Source organism: Dendrobates tinctorius, unplaced genomic scaffold, assembly GCF_039654945.1.
Source record: "Dendrobates tinctorius isolate UK_male_01 unplaced genomic scaffold, ASM3965494v1 ptg000143l, whole genome shotgun sequence".
NCBI lineage: Eukaryota > Metazoa > Chordata > Amphibia > Anura > Dendrobatidae > Dendrobates > Dendrobates tinctorius.
Window position 1 is genome coordinate 2814333 of NW_027361810.1, and position 6965 is coordinate 2821297.

Below are 6965 nucleotides of genomic sequence, written 5' to 3' on the forward strand. Positions count from 1 at the left end.
TTTTATGTTGAGGTGCCCATTTAAATTTTGTTTAAATGCAGATTGCACATTTTCTGTTAGTACAATAAACCTCATTTGAATCCAGAAATATAACTGAGTCCATCAGTTATTAGACATATGAAACTGAAATAGCTGTTGCAAAAACCAAAATTGTTATAAAGAAAAAAGGTTAACATTAAAAGAGGTGCCCAAACTTTTACATATGACTGTAGATGGAGGACAGAGAAGCCCCCGGAGGTGGATGTGGGGGGCACATACTTTCTCCATATTAATGTCTATGGATGTAGATGAGGACAGTGAACCCCCGGAGGTGGATGTCTGGGGCACATACTTTCTCCATATTAATGTCTATGTATGTAGATGAGGACAGTGAAGCCCCCCGGAGGTGGATGTGGGGGGCACATACTTTCTCCATATTAATGTCTATGGATGTAGATGAGGACAGAGAAGCCCCCGGAGGTGAATGTGGGGGGCACATACTTTCTCCATATTAATGTCTATGGATGTAGATGAGGACAGTGAAGCCCCTGGAGGTAGATGTGGGGGGCACATACTTTCTCCATATTAATGTCTATGGATGTAGATGAGGACAGTGAAGCCCCCGGAGGTGGATGTGGGGGACACATACTTTCTCCATATTAATGTCTATGTATGTAGATGAGGACAGTGAAGCCCCCGGAGGTGGATGTGGGGGGCACATACTTTCTCCATATTAATGTCTATGTATGTAGATGAGGACAGTGAAGCCCCCGGAGGTGGATGTGGGGGGCACATACTTTCTCCATATTAATGTCTATGTATGTAGATGAGGACAGTGAAGCCCCCGGAGGTGGATGTGGGGGACACATACTTTCTCCATATTAATGTCTATGGATGTAGATGAGGACAGTGAAGCCCCCGGAGGTGGATGTGGGGGGCACATACTTTCTCCATATTAATGTCTATGTATGTAGATGAGGACAGTGAAGCCCCCGGAGGTGGATGTGGGGGGCACATACTTTCTCCATATTAATGTCTATGGATGTAGATGAGGACAGTGAAGCCCCCGGAGGTGGATATGGGGGGCACATACTTTCTCCATATTAATGTCTATGGATGTAGATGAGGACAGAGAAGCCCCCGGAGGTGGATGTGGGGGGCACATACTTTCCTCCATATTAATGTCTATGGATGTAGATGAGGACAGAGAAGCCCCCGGAGGTGGATGTGGGGGGCACATACTTTCCTCCATATTAATGTCTATGGATGTAGATGAGGACAGAGAAGCCCCCGGAGGTGGATGTGGGGGGCACATACTTTCCTCCATATTAATGTCTATGGATGTAGATGAGGACAGAGAAGCCCCTGGAGGTGGATGAGGGGGGCACATACTTTCTCCATATTAATGTCTATGGATGTAGATGAGGACAGAGAAGCCCCCGGAGGTGGATGTGGGGGGCACATACTTTCCTCCATATTAATGTCTATGGATGTAGATGAGGACAGAGAAGCCGCCAGAAGTGGATGTGGGGGGCACATACTTTCTCCATATTAATGTCTATGGATGTAGATGAGGACAGTGAAGCCCCCGGAGCTGGATGTGGGGGGCACATACTTTCTCCATATTAATGTCTATGGATGTAGATGAGGACAGTGAAGCCCCCGGAGGTGGATGTGGGGGGCACATACTTTCTCCATATTAATGTCTATGGATGTAGATGAGGACAGTGAAGCCCCCGGAGGTGGATGTGGGGGGCACATACTTTTTTCTTCATATAGTGAAGATAGATGAATACATTGAACAAGATATAGCATTGATAAAGGGCGGCAGAGATTTGTCAAAATTATTGCAAAGTAAAGATTGAGGTGTTGCCCATAACAGATAGACACAGGACAATGGGGGTAAAAGCAGGCTCAGCCAGTGTTCAGATTCATCTCTGTCCCCATTAACTGAATTGAACCTTTGCATATGGTGGGAGGATTATCCCGGGCAGGGACGGCTGTGGAGTCGGTAAGCCAAACCTGCGACTCCGACTCCTCAATTTCCCTTCCACCGACTGTGTCTCTGACTCCAAAACTTTATTGTAGTACAATGTGAACATCAGACATTTAATCATTTTTATGATACAATAATCAAGACATTTAGATAGAACATAATATCCATTTATTGGAATACAACTTTAGAACACAAAAAACTGTAATAAATTGTAAATATGTAATACACAATGTAATATCGATTACATATATATATATATATATATAAAACACTATGTAATAAACTATGTAAGTGGCAAAAAACAGTTTTCAACAAAACATACTAAATAACATTTGTGCAGTCTATGAATTTGTTCTAAGAAATAGAATTGCCTCCATCAGATCCTCCTTCATAGATGACCTAAAATCTGACCTAATAATTTTAAGGCCAGAGAACAACCTCCCTACACTAACTTGGGTTGGAGGCAAAGCCGTAACCACATGGGCAACATCTCTAACAATTTCCGGGTATTAGGCCGGGGTCACACTGGCGAGGAATACGGCCGAGTGAGAGGCGCTAAAAGCACGCATTAGACACGGACCAATGATTCTCTATGGGGTCCCTCGCACCAGCCGTATATTTCTCATCCGTATTCTACGCTCCGTGCCAATCGCAGCATGCTGGGACTGTCAGCGTACTACGCCCGTAATACGCCAATGCAAGTCTATGGGTGCGCAAAAAATACGGATTACACACGGACCACACATGTGACTTGCGAGAAATACGCACCCGGTGCCTTTTAGTAAAGCCGGCAATTCAGTGCGCGATACAGTAAACTCACACTGACAGTTTTAATAAAGAAACGAAAGAATAGATATATACACATAGAATACAGACATATATATATGCATTCTGTGTGTCTATATCTATTCTTTGGTTTCTGTTATAAACCCTGTCATAGGGCTCCATTATATGTCCATTTTGCAAGCCTGCGAGAAAATCTCGCCATACGGATGCCATACAGATTACATACGGATGCTGACATGCGCAAAATACGCGACCACACCTTGATTACGGATGACATGCGGAGCACTGTTTAGGGGCCATTCATCCGTATTACGCATGTAAAATACTGACCGTATTTTGCGTCGGTTAGTGTGACTCCGGCCTTAAAGAATTGCCTCGTGCACAGTCAGTTTTGATGAACGGTTGAATTTTTCTTTTTCTTTGAGAGCAAGTGAAACATTTTGCTGAAATATGGTCAATCTGCTGCTATAGGAGACAGAGTGAAGTCTTTTTCCTTGCGGCAATGCTTTGCCTGCTCCATGTCATCCAAATAGTTGTCAAAGTCAAACTCCTCATCTGATGAGGATGAAGATATGGCAGCAGTAGCACTGTCAGGACCCAAGTCCTCTTGCGCCTGGCAGTCCTCCTGTAGGCCACTCATCCTAACTGCTACCTCAGTCAGAGCTTCTTTTCCTTTAGTAAGCTGTTGATCATCAAGCAGTATACAATGACTTGGGTCCAGATAAACAGCTGCCAGAAAAATTTTATTTTCCAATAACTGTGTCTCTCTCCATTTCATTGAAGCAGAAATGCCATCTGCGATTAAATCTCCTCTTTGGGACAGGCAAAATAGTAAGTTCTTCCACTCCCTTATGAAAATGCCAGGAGTTAAAACCTTAGCTTGTAATTTTTTAGTCACGGTAAATAGGTGATTAAGCAATTCCTTCAATTCAGCCACCTGTGTCCATTGACCTTCATTTAGGGTTACCTGAGGGTTCGCCATATCTATAAGAAACGGTTTTAGCCAGGATCAAAACTAGGGGGGGGCAGAACCTCATACCATTCTGCAGAATCTCATACTGCACACCTCAGCTGCAGCAGAACCTTATACTGCACACCCCTACACTTGAAAATAAAGCCTGCACCTTAAGAAGATGTGGTGATGAATGCAGTCTATTTATTCCAACTATCAGTTGATGTTGATGTTACTGAAGACGAGCAATGCCTGTCCTGGGCGTCCTTTTGGGCAGCTATGAGGTGGACCTGACTGGTGCTAAAAAAAAAGGAGTGTTAGTCTGTGTGCTATCCGGCTTTCCTTCTTTTTGGTACAGATATGATATGGATAGACAGATATGGATAAATGGATATATAGATAGAGCAGATTTCTAATCTGCTTTTGCTATTGAAAACATTATCTATAAGCTCAAAAACCTTTCAGGTGATGCTGTTTTTTAAAAAGCTGATCTGCTTTTGCAGCTGAAAAACGTATCCTCAAAAAACGCAGGAAAAACGCTGTGTGTGAATGTAGCCTTAGATCAGGAATAGAACAGTCATTTATAGGACATTTCATAACTTTCCCAAATTCCTATGAAAAAATATTCAGCACATTCTGCATTGAATTACTGTACCCAATTTATTATATATTTTAGGAGTCGGACCATTTTATACCGACTCCGACTCCACCAAAATGAGCTCCGACTCCACGACTCCGACTCCAACTCCACAGCCCTGAGGGACATGACCCATTTACCTTGTTGGAAGCTCAAGTGTTTTATTACCAGGATGTACTTTCCTATTGGTGACTGAGGACGGCTGATTTCACTGCCAGGAGCCCGACCACATCAGGAATAGAGCAGTGGGCAGACACTGGTCATAAGATGTATCATATATATATCTACTGTAGGCTCATGTGTATGACATACAGCTCTGGCAAAATTGAGAGACCCCTGCACAATGTTCAGTTTGTCTGATTTTCCTCTTTATATTTCTGAGTAAAAAGTAAATTGCTCTTTTATTCTATAAACTTCTGACATGATGTCTCCAAATTTCCAAGCACTAAATTTTGTATTTATTTTCCGAAAGTGAGAAATGGTCAAAATAACAAAAAATGCAGACCTCAAATTATGCTAAGAAAACAAGTTCATAATCATTTAGAAAGAACAATACTAATGTTTTACCTCAGGAAGAGTTCAGAAATCAATATTTTGTGGAATCCCCATGATTGTTAATCCCAGCTTTCCTGCGTCTTGGCTGCTTTCCTCCAGTCTCTCACTCTGATTTTGGGTGACCTTATGCCGCTCCTGGTACACATATGTCAGCAGTTCTTCTTTGTTTGATGGCTTGTGACTATCCATCTTCCTCTTGATTACATTCCAGAGGTTCCCAGTGGGGTTCAGGTCTGGAGATTGGGCGGCCATGACAGGGATTTGATGTGGTGCCCACACATTATTATTATTATTATTATTATTATTATTATTATTATTTATTGTTATAGCGCCATTTATTCCATGGCGCTTTACATGTAAGGAGGGGTATACATAATAAAAACAAGTACAATAATCTTAAACAATACAAGTCATAACTGGTACAGGAGGAGAGAGGACCCTGCCCGCGAGGGCTCACAATCTACACATTGAGTGACCTAGCTGTGTGGCATGGCGCATTGTCCTCAGAGTTGGGGAACATTGCCTGAGCAGAAGGAATCAGTTGTTTTTCCAGGCTAACCTTGTATGCGGCTTGATTCATACGTCCTTTGCCAAGATTAGCCTGCCCAATTCCAGCCTTGCTGAAGCATCCCCTGATCATCACCAATCCTCCACCTAATTTCACAGTGGGTGCAAGACACTGGGGCTTGTACACCTCTCCTGGTCTCCGTCTAACCATTAGACGCCCAGGTGTTGGGCAAAGCTGAAAATTAGAATCGGAGAAGATTACCTTACTCCAGTCCTCTATGGTCCAGTCCTTATGGTCTTTGGCAAACTTCAGCTTGGCTCTCCTTTTCTTCTCACTGATGAAAGGCTTTTTCTAGCTTTACATGACTTGAGCCATGCCTCTAGGAGCCTGTTATGAATTGTTCTTGCCGTGCACTTCACTCCAGCTGCCATTTGCCATTCCTTTTGTAGGTCACTTGATGTCATCCTGCTGTTGCTGAGTGACAATTGAATAAGATGACGGTCATCCCAGTCAGTGGAGAGTCGTTTTCACCCTCTACCGATCTGTAGCTTTGTTGTCCCCAATGTCTGCTGCTTGACCTTGTTGTAATGAACTGCCGTATTAGAAATTTTAAGGATGGAGGCAACATGACGCTCACTGTATCCCTCTGCTAGTAAAGCCAGAATTGAGCCCTTCTTTTCCTCTCTCAAGACTTTTCTTTTCATCTCCTTTGGCATGGATAAAAGTTATTTTTTCATTCCTATTACTTTTGGGATATTACTAGCACTTGTTTTGCCATCCAGCTTGTCCTATTGCAAGAGGATTGTGGACACCACAGCAGGGTCTTTTATACTTTCGTTAAATAAGATTTGGTTCAGGTGATCACCTAATCAGAAGCACATTAAGTAGAATGAGGTAGACTCTGGTTGGAATTCAGCTGACACTGGAATGGAGGAATGGCTGTCAGACATGGAGAGAAGCGGATTTTTATACAACTGTGCAGTGGGCTCTTAATTTCTGCCAGAGCTGTATATAATATATAGAATTTACTGTAGGTCTGTGTCTATGGTATATACAGAAGCCATATATTTTGCACCTTGAGCACATATAAAGATGCCGCCCCTTCCTCCAGAACATACGGTATGCGGAGTACTTGCACGTGGTCACAATTAATGCAAGCTGCCAAAGGAAAGCCATGAATCAATCATTGCTCAATTATGTCTATTGATAAAACAGTGCTAAAGGCCAGATACTTGGCAGCAGAGCGGTGCGTCGTGGAGTCAGTCTCATTCATTTACGGTCACAATTTTGCTTTTTTAATGACCTTACATCTATCTGGTGTCAGAGCAGTAAGGAGGTTTCCGCTGCAGCAATCTGCCTCCCTACCAGAGACAATGCGGACATGGATCCTCTGCTTTTTTAGTAGATTGTGTCACAAGCTCCAGTGCTGGGATGTGACACGGTGGAGCCTTCTAGAACCTTTTTACTAGTTAGTTTCTGGATTGTGACGTGTTGGTCACTGGGCTGGAGCACTGTTTTATTGCTCAAGGCTTATAATTGCACCGTGCTGACA